This window comes from Triticum aestivum, chromosome 7D, assembly GCF_018294505.1.
Source record: "Triticum aestivum cultivar Chinese Spring chromosome 7D, IWGSC CS RefSeq v2.1, whole genome shotgun sequence".
Lineage (NCBI taxonomy): Eukaryota > Viridiplantae > Streptophyta > Magnoliopsida > Poales > Poaceae > Triticum > Triticum aestivum.
The window spans coordinates 11,560,529-11,582,178 of NC_057814.1; the positions used below are offsets into that span (position 1 = coordinate 11,560,529).

At 47.5% G+C, this 21,650-nt stretch overlaps 1 pseudogene; it reads right to left on the minus strand.

The window, feature by feature from the left end:
• Nucleotides 1-2,102: 2,102 nt before the first annotated feature.
• Nucleotides 2,103-14,809, minus strand: LOC123170104 (uncharacterized; annotated as a pseudogene).
• Between the last annotated feature and the right edge of the window lie 6,841 nt (nucleotides 14,810-21,650).

Here is a 21,650-nt window from a genome sequence, read left to right on the forward strand (position 1 = left end):
GTTCTTTCAATCTCATCTCCGCATCTAATTTAGTATGAAGCTCCGTGGTCTCTAGAAGGGTGGACTCGGCTTTTAAATCTAGGGACTGAATAAGTGTAAGGAGCCTTTCCTTTTCAACCTTCTATATCCCACTAAGATGCTTAGCCCACCCACACAAGAAACTTCTCAAGTGCCTTATCTTATTCTGCCATCGCTCAACCGAAGTCCTACCTCCTGCATCCTTAGCCCATTCCCTGGCTATCAGATCAAAGAATCCTTCTCTCTCAAACCATGCCAATTCGAAAGAAAAGGATTTTTTGTTTCCCATGTGGGTTGCCTCACCAGAGTCAACCAGTAAAAGCGTGTGATCAGATATTCCCCGCGACAGCGCCTAGACTGTTACCAAGGGAAATTTCTATTTCCATTCAACGCTCGTGAGGACTCGATCCAGCTTTTCGAACGTCGGGATTGGCAAGGTATTAGCCCAGGTGAATTTTCTACCCGAAAGCTCTATCTCTCGCAGATCCAAGCTTTCAATAATTGTATTAAACATGAACGACCACCTGCCGTCGAAATTATCATTGTTCTTTTCCTCTCTTCTTCTAATAATGTTGAAATCACCCCAACCAAGATTGGGAGTTGCTCGGAACCGCAAATTCGAACAAGATCTGCCAGGAACTCTGGTTTGAGTTCGGGCTATGTGGCACCATATACCGCCACCAGTGCCCAATTAAACCCATCGACCTTTGATCTAACCCGAAACTTAACAATGAAATCTCCCATCACTACGCTGTGGACTTCCAATGATTCGCATCTAACTCCAAGTAAGATCCCACCCGATCTTTCTCTCAGAGGGAGGCAGTGCCAATCAAAATCAACACCCCCCGATAAAGTACTGAGAAACTGTGGAGAAAAATTATCTCTACCAGTTTCCGAGAGAGCAATGAAATCCAACCTATGCTCGATAGAAGCATCCGCAAGAAACCTTCTTTTAGCCAAGTCTTTCAGACCTCCGCTATTCCAAAAAATTCCTCTCATATTTCGTCATGAAATTTTTTAGAGGTACGGATCCTAGAACTTCTATGCACCACCGAAGCAGGGTAAATCGTCCGCTTTCACTTGCGTTTAGGTTTGTTTTGATCCTCCACCATGTCCTCACAACCGGGCTCCGTGGACCTAACTACCTCAGCCTCGAAAGTATCATCCTCTTCCTCTGTCTCAGGAAGGGATGGTGCAAGATCCGCACAAAGGCTATCGAGCACCATGACTCCCAACACATCTATGTCAGAATCATTCATGGGTTTAACCACTGCTAAGTTTCGAAGCATTTCTAAAGCGCGTTCCACTTCCAAATCCAGGACTAAAGCAAAGCATAAAGCAAACTAATACAGTCATCGATCAACCCAGAACAAAGCAAACATAAAGCAGCGGATTTATAACAATGCACAACTGTTGCAAAAAGAACACAACATAAAAATCTTCATCAGCATTACGTATGGAAGTCATAGTACAACAAATTATTACAACAATCAGTCGCTATAGCCGACAAATCACATACCACACAGGCAGAGAGAGCATATGTAGCACCAATATGAGCACACCCGTGCCCATACTGCATAATTAAGCTGAATGCTACTTCTTATTTATGGGGTTCTCTCTTGCTCAACGACTGTACCATCATCTATCCAACCAGATGATAAAATACTTGCTTTGATGCAATAAATGGGTCGGTCCAGCAAAGCTGACCGAACCAAACCAAACTAGAAGATACAACATCATGACAATGTAGATTGTTGCAGAGCACACAAAAACCAATCAAGCAACATGAATATGGGCAGGGAAAATACACACAGCCATATATTGTCAAGAATTCTTCAACCTTGTAGCCCGACATGCATGTGGCATTCAAGCAAGCTGAAGCTCACCTCACAGAAGGGATGGATTACTTGCAGTGCAGCATAATAAATGGTCAATGAGATGATTGATTAACTATATAAATTACTGTAGTAAAGTAGCACTGAGAGGATGATGAGGAAACTAGGCTGACTAGCACACTAAGTTAATTATTAATGAATAGAAAGATGGAGCCAAATATATCTCAGCGCTTTTTGAAAAAAAAAATCTCACCTGAGTATGGTGCCTCTAGGCTGCTGGGCCTTCTTGTAGTACCTCGAGTGCCTCAGCTTGTAGAGCGAAGGGTGGTGGTTGGCACACCCCCCCCCCCCCCCCCCCCCCCCCCCAAGTTGTCCCACCGTTCCTTCTTGCAGTCCACTTTGGGACATTGCTTATAAACGGCAGGCAAGAACTTGAGGCTCCAGCAACCCCTTATCTTGATAGTCTCAAGCTTTCGCGCTAACATCTTACTTCCACAGATGCGATGCAGCCTGGAGAGATCATGCAGGTGGATGTACCTCAGCTTAGGGAACTCTATAACTGTTTGCTCCTCCTGGTACTCATCAGGGTCCAAAGGGAAGATCTCCATGAGATCTCCACAACACACTATCTCAAGGGTCACTAGGCGACGCAAGGTAGCCATACACGCGGATAAGGGGAGCACATGAATCAGCCTCGGGCAATTGTCTAGGTGCAGGAATTCTAGGTATTGAAAGGAACTTCCATCGAGTAGCCAAATTGTACTCCAGTTCCAGATGTAGCGTGCCATCAGGAGTTGAGATGCCCAGAATGTTGTCAGCCCATAAAAATATACGAAATCGCCATCATCATCACTTTGTGTGGGACTAGCAAAGACAGAGCTTAGCTTGGGGCACCTCTCAACTCGGCACCGTTCAAGCCAGTTCCAAGTTGAATCCCGTGGGTTTAGAATGCTGGTGATGGATAAGCTATCATGCACATGCAACGTCTTAGCATTGTCGTGTATAAAATTAGGGATTAAAGAAGCACCAGTGCTAGTTCCTTGGGTACTGCCCTGCTGTTGTAGTAATCCACTCTTCATCTCATCTTCATCTTTTATGTGGATGTACCAATCCGTGAATTTTTCAGGAGCAAGATCAGGTGCGGCAGGCCACATCCACCCGATTGCACCTTCATTAGCGGCAACAGCTTGCAGGAGGTCTTGAAATATGATATCTCTTGTGTACAAATAATTATTGGGCTGGCTAATTACCTGAGCGCATTCGCCACCACCAACAGTGACACTACTTGCAGGTGACGATGTCATCTCCAAATGTCCACACCTATAGTTGAAATGCTCTTCGACGGCTACTAGCGACCTCAGGATCCTAGCATCCCTTATAGATATGTACCTATTAAAGGATGCAACTTGCTTTGTAGCAGCAATTGCAACAATACATGACGATCCTGTAGCAGCACTAGTCTCTTTGGCCTTTTCTTCCCAATTAGCTAGGCCAGATGATCCAGATCAGATCGTGTCAATGCGCAACACCTCCAACATCTTTGTCCTTCTGTCTCTTGGCGGCCATTGTATTGCTTGCAGCTTCTCGCAACCCAACAGGATGAGCCGCTTGAGGTTCAGTGCTACCACTTCTCTGAGGTCGAGGGTTTTCACGGCTGTGCTAGAGAGGTCCAGCTCCTGGAGGCTCTCCATCAAGCCTCTCAGCAGCACACTCTTCAATTTAACGAGGCCCCGAAACGAGATGCTAGATATCTTAGAAATAGCAGCCCCATTGATAATGAAGCTAAATGACTCGAGCGACGGGGGCAGAACATTGGGGATAACTTTTTCCAATCCAACACAGTTGTCAAGGATAATTGTCTTAAGATGTCTTGAGCTGGACAGGTTAGGGACTAGCTGTTGCCTGACTATTTCTGTTGTAGAGTCCGTGTCAGCTGTTACTCGAAGCCTGTCAAGGCTAGTTCTACCTCCACACAGATCAACTATCCTCCAATCCTTGACTCTCTCCACATTCAGCTCCCCGAGTTCATCCATTAAATACATCATCTTATTTGAGTACCAGTCCGTATTCCTCAGGTCCAGCACCCATAGCTTTTGAAAACATGATCCGTTATGGTTGTTGCTTTGATGATGCTCCTCTCTGACATCATCTGTGCAATGGTCTAGCAGGAGGAATCTTAGGTGGCTGCAACAGAGGAAGGGAGGAGATGTAAAACTGAAGGTGCACCAAGTCAAATGTAACACGCGCAGCCTATTGTTGTCTGGGAACATGAAAGCTGGTAATATCACCCTCCTACAATTTGATTTCTCTGCCAGGAGGAAGAAGGATGTTGCCCGAGGAGGCAACACACCATTACCATCATGTAGCTGGGCTTGGTGTGTGGCTGAAACCCAACGGTCATTAGGAATGGAAATGCAAGCATCAATCTTTTCTTCAATGCCAACGTGCTCCATAATCCAGTCTAAGTGTATGTTTCTCTGCAGAGCATTACCAACCTCCCATGCAGATTTATTGTCTTGTCCTTGTACAATCCCATCGCATACCCAATAATTTGAAGCATGCATTTCCCAGTCGATACGACCGACAAATCTTCGTGCCCAGGCATAGTGGAAGCACTCAACTATCATGTCAGCTGAAGAACACCCATGTACCTGGCAACATCTGCAGCCTCTTCATGCATTGCATGATCCTGCCATTGTACAACTTCCATGAAAATATCAGGCTTAGCATTTACCAGTTCACCTTCCAGTTTTTCATAGAGAAGCCGAAAACCTGTTCCCCATGTCCACAACACCTTGTTACTCAAAAATTCTGTTATAGGGACACCACAGTCGTACAAATTAATGTAGTTGTTGCTCCCATTGTGAAAAATCCCCACAAATGTACTGTTAAAAAGCTTTCTGAAGATCTCCGCCGTGACATCCAGTATCACCCCTCTAGAGCCTTGGTCAATCCCGTTGAAATCATCCTCCTCGTCGTGTTGATCGAAGATGGCCATCAGCGATTGGGGAAGCTCTAGCTCCTCAGCAATTGCCTTTTGCAGGGCTCTCATGCTTTGCCACAATGAGCAATCCACATGGACAACCTTGTCAAAGTTCATTTCTTCAGCAGTAGATGATTTCAAGCATTGGGCTACCACTCTCAGAGCAGTGGATGCCCCGAGGCCACCCCAGCCATGGAAGTAGATATTTGGTTCATGTTTGCTCGTACTCTCCAGGATAGCAAGTATCTCTCCTGCTGCAGCATTGATAGCATTTGCCTTGATCTCGATGATCTACAATGTATAACAATAACTGAATGAGGTTCATCACTTTTACCTTTGTTTTCTCCACTACTTTGTTTCAAGTTGTGAGGCACATTTTAACTATAGTGATAATACATGGAAATATACAGCTAATTAATATACGCTTAGTGTGTTGCTTATTTTAGTACACACTTTGTTAGGAATATATAGATGTTTTTATAATGCTAGAGATCAACCGCTTAAACTGAATTGTAAATAATTTACTACTCCCTCCATTTCATAATGTAGTGCACACACGTTTTTTGAAATTTAAGTTTGACCATAAATTAGACCAATAATATATAAATCAAGTTACTGAAAAATTATACCATTGAAAACTTCTTTGTACTCCCTCCGTTTTTATTTACTCTGCGTATTAGGTTTGGTCAAAGTCAAACTTTATAAATTTTGACAAAGTTTATAGACAAAAATATTAACATATACAATAACAAATCAATACCAGTAGATTTATTCTTGAATATACTTCCACTTCATATAGATTTGTTATGGTAAATATTCATATTATTTTCTATAAACTTGATAAAATTTTAGTAAGTTTGACTTTAGTCAACTCTAATATGCGGAGTAAATAAAAATTGCGGGAGTAATACGAATTCAATGGTATCATTTTTATGACACATAACTCTCATTTATTGGTTAAATTTATGGTCAAACTTAAATCTCCAAAAGCTTGTGAGGCTGTGCGCACTACATTTTGGAATGGAATGAAGGGAGTATCATCTAAATTCATAAAGAAAAATCAATGGCAAAATGCTTGTATATATAGAAAACCATGCCAACAACAGAAATGATAGCAACTCCCAACAGATGGGTCATATACTACTACACGCTAGTCCTATTTAGAAACATGATTAAATGCATGCAATTGGCTTATTGAATGGCACAGCTGAACTAAATCTTCTTCTCAAACAGAAGTGAAACATGAGAAAGCTCACAAAATTGAACAGTCAATATATAATAGATGCAAATCTCAGTTAAGCACTTAAGCTCCAGTATCAGTCGCTGAAGATCGAGATGCATGCATGGATTACCTTAATCCCATTGAAGTATTGAATCGACATCTCCAGGTTTATTTACAGCTGAAGCTGGCTCGATCTAACCCATGGACCTGATTGATCTGCAGCAAAGAGTACTCCAGGCTTAATTATTTCCTACCTTGATCCCTTGTTATAAATAATCTTTCAAAAGCTTAACAAATTTGCGTGAAGACTGTATATATAGACGATTGGTACAGTTACATTACCTTGGTTGCAGCATGGTGCTGGATTGAACAGGTCCTCCAATCGGTGATAGACCGAACAACTGTGGTTAAAGATGAAGCAGAACATAACAACAGGAGTGTCAACTTCCGACAGCATTGAATAAATAGAATCACCATGGTGTCACAGCAAGTTGCATCGAGGGTGTTAGAACTAATCTTGTCATGATGTATCTGCATCTTTACTTTTGAATATTGCGTGCAGTTTAGCTGTAGGTTGCTGTGCGGCTACATAGGTAGTTTTGGTTCAGCAGTGTGCAAGGCGAGATGCCGGAGATGGTCATGTGATACGACAAAGGCGGCGAGATGCCAAATGCTGCAGGAAGTGGTGCATCCGTGTGAGACGGGCGCTGCATGAACTGATGAACAAGGATGTACAAGTCAAGCACGGGTGAGTGGCCGAGTCTGTTAGGAAGTTGTTAGCTGCATGAGTAGATGAGTACGTGGGATGCATGTTGTCCAGGTCATGTGGCTGGACGTCAAGGAATGTTGGTATGGGCATGCATGTAGGCTGTAACTAGTATTCCCTCCATTCCTAAATATATATACATCTTTTTAGAGATTTCAACAAGGGACTACATACTGAGCAAAATGAGTGAATCTACACTCTAAAATATGTTTATATACATCCGTATGTTGTAGTCCATTTGAAACCTTTAAAAAGACTTTTATGTAGGAACGGAGGGAGTAACTAGTTAGTGCATGGGTTGATTGGACATGGCCGTGCTTGTAGGCCGTAGCGCTAGTGGGCTAGTGGCATGAGTTTTGCTTGGCCTGAGTGCCTACCTTCCTGTGTATATATTGCATAGAGTAAATGGAAAAGAGAGGCCGTGAGGGCCAGAAGATAATATGTAGCCATTGTGTGCTCACCTGGGAAGCCTCTTTGGCGAAGCCAATGGGTTCCACTTCCTTGATGTATGTATGTGTGTGTGTGTGTGCGCGTGTGTTTTCATGAGAGAAGAAGAGAGAGAGAGAGTTGTGAGGGGCAACAAGAGGTAGAAGAAGCGGCACTGCGAGGAGCCGGCACCAACAGAGGGTTCTGCACTCCATGAAGCTATGCAAAGGTGTAGTCGAGCAGCTGGTATTGGACATCTCTTAACAGTCAAGCTTGAGCTTACTTATGTTTGCGAAGCCACAGAAGTCAAGCGGCGGTGTAGGTCCAGGCAGGCAGACATGAGAAGCAGAGATCTAACGGCAGGAGAGCCATCGCCGAAATGGTGCCCCAGTTTGAGGAGCCGCTGCCCGACGACCCCGTATTGAGATCAAAGAGAATATGCTTCGCCCTCAACTCCGCGCAGAAGGCGGCCCATCCATTGACATGGCAATGGCACCGCACATTCGATTTGATGAGCCTGTCCTCGAGCACGAACTTGCCCCTGGGAGGTGGTGTGACTGAGATGGCACACCATACCATCGAGGTTTCTGACAATATCTTCTCGACCTTGCGCTTGGTTTGTGGGGCACAACATTGCACCCCTGGTGAAGATCGGGTTCCTTCTGTTGCAAGATGTCTAGCCGTCTCCACCCAGTGGCAAAGCTACATGTAGTGTGTGATGTCAAGCGATGTCACAGAAATGTGCTTATACCAAGCTAACCCCAACAATGTTTAAGTGTTTATGTTTACATACATGGACAGTTTTGAGCTGTTGACGTCACTGGCTTCAATTGCTAGCGCCGCTGTCTCCACCATCTCGACAATATTCTCGTCCTCGAAGCCCAATTGTGAAAGCATGTCGCCGGGACATGCTGCACACAGATAATAAACAATAATCTTTTTTGAGGGGTAATAAACAATAATGTATACTACTATCCTTTTTTTAGTTGAAATATTTTTTTCTGAGAAACAGTTGAAATAATATAAAGTACTATCCTTTATCCGGAGTTGGACACACAGCAAAGGCCACGGCCCATGGGATGACCGATATATGCATGCGTGGCTCCTTGGGTTTTGTTTTGGGCCGTGGAGAGGTGATCCAACGTGAACTGCGGCGGCAGGCACGCGCGGAAGGAACGTGGCGGCGGATAAACGGAGGTCTTCGGCTCGCAACCCTCGTCTCCGTCGCTCGCCCAAACCCTTGACTTCCGGCCTGATGGCGCCGCCCGCCTACCTTCCCCCTCTCGTCGCTGTTCCCATCCCCTAGCTCTCTCATCGCCCTCGATCTCCACCGTAGCTCCCACGATCGATGGCATCATCGCAGAGGCCGACAGAAAGGAGGGCGTCGAGGTGCACCCCTGTCATTGCGCGGGCCATGCTCGTATTCGACATCGTCGGGTACAGCCTGCATAAGGGCATGGGCGCCGGCAAATTCATCCGGTCCCCTCGCACCTCCGTTGGCGGGTACGAATGGTGCATCCGCTACTACCCTGACGGAGATAGGGAGATCGAGGACCATGTCTCAGTATACGTGGAGCTCCTGAGCAAGGGTGCTAAGGCTAGGGCGCTCTTCGACTTGAGGTTGGTCAACCAGGCCAACGGGCTGTCAACGTCGGTGACGTCCTGCTTGGAATCACCCGAAGTGTTTGATTCCGTCGACCCCATTAAGAACAAATATACTTGGGGTGTTCATACTTTTATGAAAAAGGGTGAGCTGGAGAAGTCACCTTACCTGCGTTATGACCATCTTATAATTGAGTGCGATCTCAGTGTGATCAGCAATGTGCCGCTTGTTGCCGATGCCATGGAGATCCAGGTGCCACCCTCAGACTTGGCAGATAATCTCGGAACATGGCTAGAGACCGAGGAGGAGACAGACGTGACATTCAATGTTAGAGGGGAGACTTTCCCTGCACATAAGATTGTGCTTGCAATGCGGTCACCGGTCTTCAAGGCAGAGCTCTATGGACCGATGGGAAGTCGGACGGCACGCAACATAACCGTGGAAGATGTGCAGCCTGCTGCTTTCAAGGAATTGCTTCGCTTCATCTACACGGACTCATTGCCTTCTCGGGACAACCTCAATGATGACACGGTTAAGCATTTACTGGTGGCTGCAGATCGGTACGCCATGGAAAGGATGAAGATGATATGCGAAGGCATTCTCTGCAGAAGACTTCGTGTCAAGACTGTGGCAACCACGTTAGCTCTAGCTGACCAGCATCACTGCAGCAGGCTCAAAGAAGCCTGCATTGAATTTGTCATCTCTTCGAATAGAATGGCTGCTGTGATTTCAGGCCAAGGGTATGTGCACTTGAAAAGATCATGCCCTGCTATCATAGCAGAAATCTTGGAGAGAGTAACAAAGTCTCGCATAGTTTAATGTGCTCATCCCTGGGTAAAACTTGGATTAGTTGGCTTACCTTCACTTGTCACTTTGTAGAGATCTTTCTGAGGAGCAACTATATAAGTCTTGGAAAGTTTAGTGTGCTCATCTTGGATTCATGTGTTAGCTTCCATGTACTTCCTTATTGATACATACCCATTGAGATGAGATGAATCTAGTCTATATCTGCACTATTTGATTTCTCCTTTCTTTTTCTAAACTTTGGGGAAGCCTTCGTATTCGTTGTCATCTACTCTTTGAGAAAATATAGGCATCTGAGATGAATCTAGTCTATATCTCCTCTTTGATTTCTCCTCTTTGTTTTTCTAAAATGTGGTGAAGCCTTCGTTTTCATTGTCATGTGTTAGCTTCCATGTACTTACTTGATGCATGTGCTGCTGTACTGATGCACTTGCAGGTGAAGGTTGAGTAATAGATTTTAATTAGAGAAAAGGCTTTGAAATGTTTTCCATGCACGATGGGTTGACCAACAGACATGGACTTGACAATCATGAGAACTATATGCCATTCAGAAATCACTTATCAGTTATAAAAGATATGCTGCTCTGCAGTCTGCACGGGTAGAGTGGTAATATACTCGGCTAGTCTTATGGCATATGAATCGTGGCCATTGGGCATGCCATAGGCCTTATGGCATTATCAGAAGGGAAGCGTGAGATCTGGTTGAACCGAATAGTATAAGATGCTAAGGAAAGAATCAAAATTGTTGTCTCCACTACTGTAAAATCCATCTGTGCCGAGTGCTTAGTCTTTCGCCGAGTTCCAAATCATCGATTCTCGGCAACCACTATGTAAGCCGAGTACAATCCTCGGCAACCACTGCGACTGGAGATAAAGACGTGTCATTGCCGAGATCCAGACAACTAAGACTCGGTAAATAAAACAAACTCGGCTTATGCGACCTACGCCGAAATCTAGACGGACAATGCCCAACAAAGTTGGTGCCACGTGGGATGACGGCAGGTGCCATCTGCTCCATCACGACGTGCCGCTTTTGCCGACTGCCGGTAAGAGGGGGCTCGGCGTACTTTTCATTAGCCATTTTTTTCACCACATAGATAATCTTTGTAGAGTTCCCGACAAAACGAACTCATCAAAATGTTGACCCTTCATCTCGTGCGTGATACTTCCCTCCATTCCACAATGTAGTGCGCCCGCGTTTTTCAGGATCCAAGTTTGACCATAAATTTAACCAACGGGACCGACTGCGGCGGGAGCAAAAATTATATCACTGAATTCATTTCGAAAATACGAATTCAGCGGTATAATTTTTGCTCCTGCCACAGTCGGTCTCGGCAGTTAAATTTACGGTCAAATTTGAATCTCGGGAAGCGTGGCGCACTACATTATGGAATGGAGGGAGTATAAAGTATAAACCCGCATGCGCGGCCGGCTCGGCTATGATCTAGCTAGCCGCCACCTCCTCCACCACCGGATCCTCCTTTCCACCGCCACGCCTCCCCACCACGCCACCTCATCTTCCATGACCGCCTCCAGCATTGGCCGTCCCTCACCTCTCCACCAACACTCCTCTCGGTGACACACTTCAACCAAATCCCCGCGGCCTCGGACAACCATGTTCACCACCGGCTTTTCCTCTACCAAGGGGCGGCGACAACTGAGGTGAGCTTCGATAATCACCATTTTTTGCTTCTTTATTAAGGTAAAAAAGTGAAATATTTAGTGGTTAATTGTTTAGTTATTAAGTTATTATAGTATTGTTAGTTGCTAGCTATTTACCTAGGTGAGTATGGATGGAATGATATGCAAACATATATGGCTGCTGAAATTTGATATGCAACACTACTACAGATCCAAATAGCACAGTCCCCTTATCACGGATCAGCTCTTAACCACGCGCCATTGACGAGCCTAAGTGATAGCTCCAGAGGCGTCAGTGATATTGACTCTTCGACTTGGCAAGATGCTTATCACAGACCGGTCTAAATTTGGCATGTTAGTGATAGCTTGTCCCGATGATCAAAAAGGACCAAATGTAATCACTGCTGCTACATTTGACCCGTCTGTGTAGTCAATTCAATTACCCTTAATTTTCCCATGGCTCGGTATTGTTTTGGTCGTGGCATGTTATAATCAATCGTTCACTGCCATCCACAATGAAAACCCTCACTCCTCATCCCCAACACCACTCTTTCCTGACCGTTTTTGGCACTGTTGCCCCTCTACAATGAACCCGTCACCATCACTATTCCCGGCCATCAGATATACTTTCCTCTTTTACCTTCCCTCTGTCCAGGCTCCATCGCTCTGAGAAAGTCCGGCTCCACGGTTGGCATCATGCGGTGCGAAGATGCAGATCTACCATCGCCCGGGGCTGCCGCGCCTTCACTCCTTCTGTGGACGCCCCCCCCCCCCCCCCCCCACACACACACACCTTCACTCCCTCCATGGACGCCACCATTTTGTCTCGTCATCCATTCTATCCGGTAGTTGCCTTCCGTCGGGCCATCGGATGCCAGGTTTGTCGCGCATGTGTGCATAGTTGTAGACCCGATATGTGGTTTATCATTCTTCGGTCGTGGCAGTGGCCCCGATGGTGAGCTCTATTCTTTTCTATTAGTGTCCAAATTTGTAGTTTGTATCCATCTTGTGGATGAGTCATTATTATTTTGCTATAATTCCGAATGTTACTTTACAATGCATGTTAGAATCTTATTTGTGTATTAAGACTAGATTAGGACCCTTAAGGCATGATTATGAAGGTCTTATTCCGTTATTCGTAGGACCCATGATGAAAGGCCCGACTATGTAGGTTTTATTCTATCACCGATGATGAAAACACTGAACATATATGTCTTAATAATTTTGTCCACATGATTTCCTACATAGCTTAGACAAACTAGCATATGATATTGTGAGGCTGATATCCGAGACAAGTAATACCTGTACTTTGTAGTGCATTTGTTTTTTATCTTCACATTAATACTATACTTGTACTATCACTTTCTGTTACAATGTGTTTGACCATCAAAGTATAGCAAATGAACCGTGTTCTATATTTCGTGCGAACAAGCCTGTGGAGACATACATCGTTGCTTTTTGTGACCTTTTAGTGTACTTTATAAAACACTTTTTCGTAAGAGTATTTTAGTGTTTAGAAAAGGTCCTACGCCAAGGGATTTTGGTACAGACACATGAACAAAAAATTTAGACAGCGCTATAACACCCTATAGCTTTTAGAAGATGTCCGCCGTTAAGAGTCATAACCCACTACTCAAAACTATACTTATTACACGAAAAATTGCAACACGAGAGGAAAGAAAATTGCAGAACTCGATTGATATGCATAGAACCCGTGATCCCGTGAAGAGCTAATCACTTCAAAACCTTTGCTTGAAGAAAGAGTAGTATAATCTCAGGTAAGAGTAGTAAAGGTATGTAAAGAGTATGGACATGGCTGAACTCATCATACCTCTTGAGAAAAGGTGCCGTAATACGGTGCATGTCTTTCATCCTTGGCGCGCTCGTCGCCATGGAAATGAAACCTTACTTGTTGCGCTCCTCGCCATGGAAATGAAACTGGAACATTGAACAGAGATAGTGCAGAGATAATATAACCTGGTACCTTGCTTTAAGGAAGTACGTACGTACAGGTGTTGCAATCACCCATGTCCAATGTCAACTCCCGAAACGTGAATGGAACAACTACCTTTAGGTACCAAATTAACATATGAACGCAGATACCCTTGTTTATTTTGCTTTGTTTTGTTTTGTTTTGAAGAAGCCAACGAAGCGGCTGCGCAACACACCGGCTTGTTCGGTTGTGTGCAAGGTCAAATTTCGATTGGGTAACATTTACAAACGGTGCGCCGGTGGAACTTTGCACCGGTCCACTGCACGGGCGCCATGCGGACGTGGGTCCCATGCACGTCTTTATCCCCGGCGCCGCTTGTCCACATAAATCTTATCCCTTGCATCGTCTTTTCTTCCTCTTTTTTCATCTGCTCGAAGAGCTCGTCCGCCTACATCGTTCCTTCCCTCTCGCACGTGTTGTTGCATCCTAGCTCCGGCAAGGCGACCGCCTGCGGACCTCCCCTGCATGGCCGTGCTCCAAGAAGCCGTACCATCATCGCCAGCGCCGCCGTGGAGCTACATGCAGCAAAAAAAAAGCTACAACCAGTGTCGGCGAAGACGTGGCGACACTGCTTCGTGAAACAACCGGTATCACATCCTGCTACAGCCCGGCTGAGGGCCCCCACAGCACCGCTACGGAATCCGCCACCCCTGGAATCCACAACCAGCTGGGCCAGAAGCTGCAACTGTCGTTGAATTTTGCTACTACCGGCGACAGATTCGCTACATCCATCACGGCGGAGCTGCGACCTACTACGGTGGTTCCTTTATTTGTTGCAACCGCCCTCAATTTTGCTACATCCATCATGGTGGAGTTGCGACAAGTGACGGCGGCGAGATGAATTGTTGCAACCGTCATTGGTTTTTGCTACGACCGCCGACAAAATTTGCTACAACCAACTGACCACTCCGTGTCTTGTCACAGCGGCGACAATGGTTTTTTGCTGCAACCATTACCTTTTTTTTGGTATGACCAGCTAAATTTTTTGCTACAACCAATTGGCCGTACTGCGTGATGAGGTTGTATCCCTGGGTAGGGTCATAAGCCTAACCTAGATACCCGCCCTAAGGACATTACCCTAAAGCCATCAGCTCAAGGGGAATGTCTTCATCCACTCGACGAGGGACATTCCACTCGAAAGAATCAAAGCACTCGACTGCGCCAGACGACACTCGACGTGAAGAAGATTAAAGGCTACACTGCAGCAACGGTCGAGTATTTACTCTGTAAGCTTTAAAGATCATTTATAGTCCTTTATAGCTGGCGTTACCAGTAACGCCATGTTTTAACGCACATTGAACCCTTGGCGTCGGGGGATGACCGGGGTCCTGGCGCACTCTATATAAGCCACCCCCCTCCTCTGGCACAAGGGTTCGCACCCCCTGTAACATACATATTCATATTCCAGTCGACCGCCTCCGGGCTCCGAGACGTAGGGCTGTTACTTCCTCAGAGAAGGGCCTGAACACGTAAAACACCTGTCAACAACTTCACCGTAGCTAGAACCTGCCTCTCCATTACCTACCCCCCTTCGTACTGTCAGTCTTACTACCACGACAGTTGGCGCCCACCGTGGGGCAGGTGTTTTAGCGTTTTTCCGGTGAAAGTTGCAGTTTCTCCGACTCCCATCATCATGGTTTCCGGTGGAGGTTTGGCCGAGGGGCGTGAGATCCGTCTCGGAGCGCTCACCTTCGTCGCCGACGACTCCGCTTGGCTCGAGGAGGCACCACTCGATGTCGACGCGCTCCCCGTCCGCGGGGCTACGCACTTTCGCGCATGCGTCCGTGGCGTTCTTCTCCGCCAGCCGTCGACCCAGTATCGGTCGGCTCCTGTGGCTTCCTCGCTCCCCGCTACCCGCCGACGCAAGCGTTTCGGTCGGTCGCGGCTCCAGCGGTGGGCGAAGCACGCAGCGGCTCGCCAGTCGGCCGCCCCACAGTTTGCGGCAATTGAGCCCGACGAAAATCTTTACGGCCTGTTCAATCTGTCGACTGGCTCCGTTGAGACCGCATCCGAGTCCGGTAGCAGTGACCCCGCGGCAGAGGTCCTGATGGTCGACGGACCACGCAGTCCTCCAGGCTTCGACCGCCATGATGGCGGAAACGGTGGCGGCGATCCGTCGCATGTTCATGAAGAATACCACCCCGAATCTCTTTCCTCTCGGCGGAGGGAAGAGCTCTGTCGCCGCAACATGGATGCACTTCACACTCCAATCGTTGGAGAGAGCCCCGAGGCCCTGGCCTTGGAGGAAGCGCGCCTGGCCAATCTGGCCGAGCGCACTCGACTGGAGAACCTCCAGCACGCGCTGGACGAGCGGGCTCGGGAGCGATGTCCGGAATCCTGTCGACGACAACTTTTTCCACCACCGACTCAGGTATACCGAACTCCAATTCAGAATCTTGCAGCAGCAACCCGAATAGCGGAGTCGATTCAACTTTCCCAATCAGAGGCTGGCAGAGGCTTAGTGCAGATCAGAGATTTGCTCCGGGCAGCTGGGGAATTGAACACAGCGGTGTCCCAGTCGCGTAATAGGATCCACAGTGAGTCTGTGAGAGCGGACACAGTTCAGTCGGCCCATAGCCCAAAATCGCCCCTGCGGCGTGAGGGACGTGGAGACCGACGAGATCGGTACAGATATCATGAGCAGCCAGATTACCGTGTCCCAGATGATAGGCGTCGAGTGCCCACCCTTTCTCCGAGGAGCGGGTCTTATGCGCCTCGGCAGCATGACGACAGGCGTCCTCCCAGTGGTGGACGAAGGATTCCAGTCGACTCCAGGGGGCCAGGTTTTGATGCGAGGTCCATTCTCGTTCAAGGTCTGGTTGACAGGCCCTGCCAGAGATCACCCGACTCGAAGCAGAGTGCATGTTTCTGGTCCCGAGTGTTTCAGTAGAGCCATCAGAGCAGCAGTGATTCCTCCCAACTTTAGGTTGGTAACTGGGGTCAGTATGTTTACTGGGTCGTCCAAGCCTGACACTTGGCTTGAGGATTACCGAGTGGCTGTACAGATTGGTGGAGGGAACGATGATGTAGCGATGAAACATCTCCCTTTGATGCTGGAAGGATCGGCCAGAGCATGGTTGAATCAGCTGGCACCTGGCAGCATTGATAGTTGGGAAGAGTTGGCCCGAGTGTTTGTCAGAACCTTCGAGGGTACATGCAAACGACCCGCAGGGTTGACAGAATTATAGTTCTGTGTTCAGAAGCCAGGTGAGACCTTGAGAGACTATATACAGAGGTGGATCACTTTGAACCACACGGTGGAAGGAGTGTCAGATCACCAGGCAGTCTGCGCCTTCAAAGAGGGCGTCAAGTACAGGGAGCTGAACCTGAAGTTTGGTCGGACTGGGGACATGTCCCTCAGTCGAATGATGGAAATTGCCACCAAATATGCTAACGGCGAGGAGGAAGACCGACTCCGTAGCAGCAAGCATAAAACAGTCACCCAGGATGCCGGAGGAGGAAATTCCAGTCGGAAGCAGAAGCGGAAGGCCGAACCGGCAGCTCCCGGGGAAGCTTTGGCAGTGACACAAGGAAAGTTCAAGGGGAAGCCCAAAGGGCCATGGAACCCCAAAAAAGTAAAGGATCAAGATGGAAACGATGTATTGGATTTACCATGCCATATTCATACCAAGAAAGATGAAGAGGGTAATTTCATTTACCCGAAGCATACCACTCGACAGTGTCGGCTCCTGATCCAGCAGTTTCGTGATAAACAGCCCAAAGAGAAGGAGAAAGAGTCGGACAAGGGTGATGACAAAGATGAAGATGATGATGGTTTTCCCAATGTCAATTCCACTCTAATGATTTTTGCCGATGGCGAAAGCAAAACTCGACTGAAAGTGATAAACAGAGAAGTAAACATGGTTGCCCCGGCAACACCGAGTTACCTGAAGTGGTCCCAGACCGCCATTACATTCGACCAGTCTGATCATCCAGCGCACATTGCCACACCCGGGAGGCAGGCGTTGGTGGTCGACCCAGTGGTTGAAGGCACCCGACTGACTAAGGTGCTGATGGATGGTGGCAGCGGCCTGAATATCCTGTACGTGGAGACCTTGAAGGGGATGAGCATTCCGATGTCCAAACTCAGCACGAGCAGTATGAGCTTTCATGGAGTTATCCCTGGCAAGAAAGCCGAATCACTCGGCCAAATTGCACTAGATGTGGTTTTCGGTGATTCCAAGAATTACCGGAAAGAGAAGTTGACTTTTGAGGTCGTGGATTTCCAGAGTGCCTATCATGCTATCTTGGGCAGGCCCGCGTATGCACGTTTCATGGCTCGACCGTGTTACGTTTACCTCAAGATGAAAATGCCTGGTCCTAAGGGAGTGATCACTGTCACTGGCAATCGGCAGAAGGCAGAGGAGTGCTTCCAGAAGGGCTCCAGGATCGCTGATGCGCAAATGGCAGTGGTAGAGTTGCAAGAATATCAGAAGAATGCAGATCCGAGTGATTTGCTACGCTCCAAGAAGCTGGCAACCGACTCTGCGTTTCAGTCCTCCGGTGAAACCAAGCCAGTTCACATCCATCCGACTGACCCTGAGGCTGCCCCGACTCACATTTCAACCACCCTCGACAGCAAATCGGAAGAAGCGCTCATCCAGTTCCTTCGTGAGAACTGGGACATCTTCGCATGGAAGCCTGCTGACATGCCGGGTGTGCCCAGGGGACTGGCTGAGCACCGTTTGTGAGTCGACCCAAAAGTGAAGCCAGTCAAATAACATCTTCGTCGGTACGCTGTACAGAAGAGGAAAGCCATTGGTGAAGAGGTGGCTCGGCTCTTGGCAGCTGAGTTCATCAGAGAGATCTACCAAGAAGGACGATTCACTCCGCATGTGTATTGACTTCAAGCATATCAATCGGGCCTGCCCGAAATATCATTTTCCTCTCCCCCGAATCGACCAAATCATCGACTCGACTACGGGGTGTGAGAGATTGTCCTTTCTGGACGCTTATTCTGGGTACCATCAGATCCGACTGTATGGGCCCGATGAGATAAAAACGGCTTTCATTACGCAGTTCGGATGCTTCTGTTATGTCACTATGCCGTTCGGCCTGAAGAATGCGGGAGCCACATTCATGAGGATGATTCAAAAGTGTCTGGTCACTCAAATCAGTCGGAATGTGGAGGCATACATGGATGACATCGTGGTGAAGTCACGAAAGGGTTCCGACCTGTTGGCTGACCTCGCTGAAACCTTTGCAAATCTCAGAAAGTATGATATCAAGCTCAATCCAGCAAAGTGCACATTTGGAGTCCCTGGCGGAAAGTTACTCGGTTTCCTCGTTTCCGAACGAGGGATCGATGCTAACCCAGAAAAGGTTGGTGCCATACTCCGAATGAAACGCCCTGTGTGTGTGCATGATGTCCAAAAGTTGACTGGATGTTTGGCCGCTCTAAGTCGATTCATTTCTCGCCTTGGTGAGAAGGCGCTTCCTCTTTACCGACTCATGAAGAAGGCTGACAAGTTCGAGTGGACTGATGAAGCGGAAGCAGCGTTTGCAGAGCTCAAAGCCCTGCTTTCCACCCAGCCGGTGTTAGCTGCCCCAATCAGCAAAGAACCTTTACTGCTTTACATTGCAGCCACTGGACAAGTTGTTAGTACTGTGCTCACGGTCGAGCGAGATGAAGAAGGAAAGGCATACAAAGTTCAGCGCCCAATATACTACCTTTCTGAAGTTTTGACCCCTTCGAAGCAAAGATATCCACACTATCAGAACCTTGTGTATGGGATATACATGACCGCGAAGAAGGTTGCTCACTATTTCTCTGATCATTCCATTACAGTCGTCAGCGATGCACCACTATCAGAGATCCTGAACAATAGAGATGCGACTGGTCGAGTGGCTAAGTGGGCGATTGAACTCCTTCCTTTAGGCATTGAGTTTGAAGCAAAGAAAGCAATCAAGTCCCGAGCAATAGCAGATTTCTTGGCCGAGTGGATCGAACAGCAACTGCCGACTCAAGTTCACTCGGAGCACTGGACCATGTTTTTTGACGGCTCCAAGATGTTGAATGGTTCCGGTGCTGGGGTAGTATTGGTATCCCCCCAAGGAGACAAACTTAGCTATGTTCTTCAGATTCACTTTGATTCTTCTAACAATGAAGCTGAATACGAAGCACTTCTATATGGGTTACGTATGGCCATTTCACTCGGCGTCCGCCGCCTCATGGTCTACGGCGACTCAGATTTGGTAGTCAATCAAGTGATGAAGGAATGGGACGTCAGAAGCCTAGCCATGACAGGTTATTGCAATGCAGTAAGAAAGCTAGAGAAGAAGTTTGAGGGGTTGGAGCTCCACCACATACCCCGACTGAAAAATCAAGCAGCCGACGATCTGGCAAAGATAGGTTCCAAGAGGGGAACCATTCCCAGCAATGTGTTCTTGGAACATTTACATACACCTTCATTACAAGAAGATCCCTTCACTGAAGAGCCCACACAACCGAAGAGTGCCACAGATCCGACTGAAGTAGAAGTTCCCGCCGTGGTCGACTTGATCATGGAGGTTCTGGTTATCACTCCCGACTGGACGGTACCGTATATTGCATACATTCTCAGGAAAGAACTCCCAGAAGATGAAGAAGAGGCTAGGCAGATTGTCCGTTGATCCAAAGCCTTTACAGTAATCAGAGGGCAGTTGTTCAGAGAGAGTGCGACTGGAGTCTGTCAGAAGTGTACAACGCCAGAAGAAGGTCGAGTGATCCTCAATGATATCCACTCGGGGACCTGTGGTCACCATGCGTCCTCTCAGACCATAGTGGCCAAAGCATACCGAGCTAGGTTTTTTGGCCACGAGCAAATGAGATGGCAAAGGAGATAGTAGACAAGTGCGAAGGATGCCAGCTTTACTCCAACATGTCTCACAAGCCTGCGTCAGCCTTGAAGACCATTCCACTCGTCTGGCCTTTCGCAGTCTGGAGCTTGGATATGGTCGGTCCACTCAGAACTGGAAGAAGCGGATTTACCCATGTGCTTGTGGCAGTCGAAAAATTCACTAAATGGATAGAGGCTAAGCCTATCAAGAACCCTGAAGCCAGCACTGCTGTTACCTTCATCAGAGAGCTAACATTCAGATATGGTGTTCCTCACAGCATCATCACTGACAATGGATCGAACTTCGATTCTGATGAGTTCAGAGCTTTCTGTGCATCTCAAGGAACACGAGTCGACTATGCCTCAGTCGCTCATCCCCAGTCGAATGGACAAGCAGAGAGAGCAAATGGATTGATTCTTAAAGGCTTGAAACCCCGACTGATGCGTGACCTCAAGCACGCGGCAGGAGCATGGGTCAATGAACTTCCATCAGTACTATGGGGTCTGAGAACAACTCCAAACCGGTCGACTGGTCGAACTCCGTTATTCCTAGTCTATGGAGCTGAAGCTGTCCTCCCGAGTGACTTGCTCCACAACGCTCCCCGAGTCGAGCTTTTCTCAGAAAACGAAGCAGAGCAAGCACGGCAAGATGCAGTTGACCTCTTGGAGGTGGAAAGGGAGATGGCCCCGATCCGATCGACCATCTATCAGCAAGACTTGCGTCGATTCCACGCCAAAAATGTGAGGGGTCGAGCCTTTCAAGAGGGAGATTTGGTTCTCCGAGTAGACCAACAGAAGCCACACAAGCTTGCTCCTGCCTGGGAAGGTTCCGTCATCGTCACCAGAGTGCTCCACAATGGAGCATACCATCTGTACAATGTTGAGCACAAGAGAGACGAGCCCCGAGCAATGCGGAGCTGCTCCGCCCCTTTTACACTTAAGCACTCAGTCGGTCAAGATGTAATAAAAGATGCATTTTTTAGTTTTGATTATCAAAGACAAGAGATTTTCGGTATATCAAAATGTTTGTTGTTGCTTATATTTGTGTCTAAAATCCCCCAGTGGGTGACTTAGCTGCGAATCCATTTCGCCTAAGTTTTCAAAATCTTACCGAGTGGAAGGTCAGCCTCCCACTCGGGAGCTTAGTCACGAATCCGATTCGCCTAAGTTTCAAAAACAAAAATCCCACCGAGTGGTGAGCAAGCCTCTCACTCGGGGGCTTAGCTACAGTCCAGTACTTGCCTAAGTTATAAAAAATCCCACCGAGTGAAGAGCAACCCTCTCACCCGGGGGCTTAGCTGCAGTCCAGTACTCGCCTAAGTAATAAAAAATCCCACCGAGTGAAGAGCACCCCTCTCACTCAGGGGGCTTAGCTGCAGTCCAGTACTCGCCTAAGTTATGAAAATCCTATCGAGTGGTGAGCAAGCCTCTCACTCGGGGGCTTAGCTGCAGTCCAGTACTCGCCTAAGTACAACGTACTCTCCATCCTTATCCGCAAGGACGACAAGGTGCAGCTCGACTGCGACCTTCTCCTTTGAGCT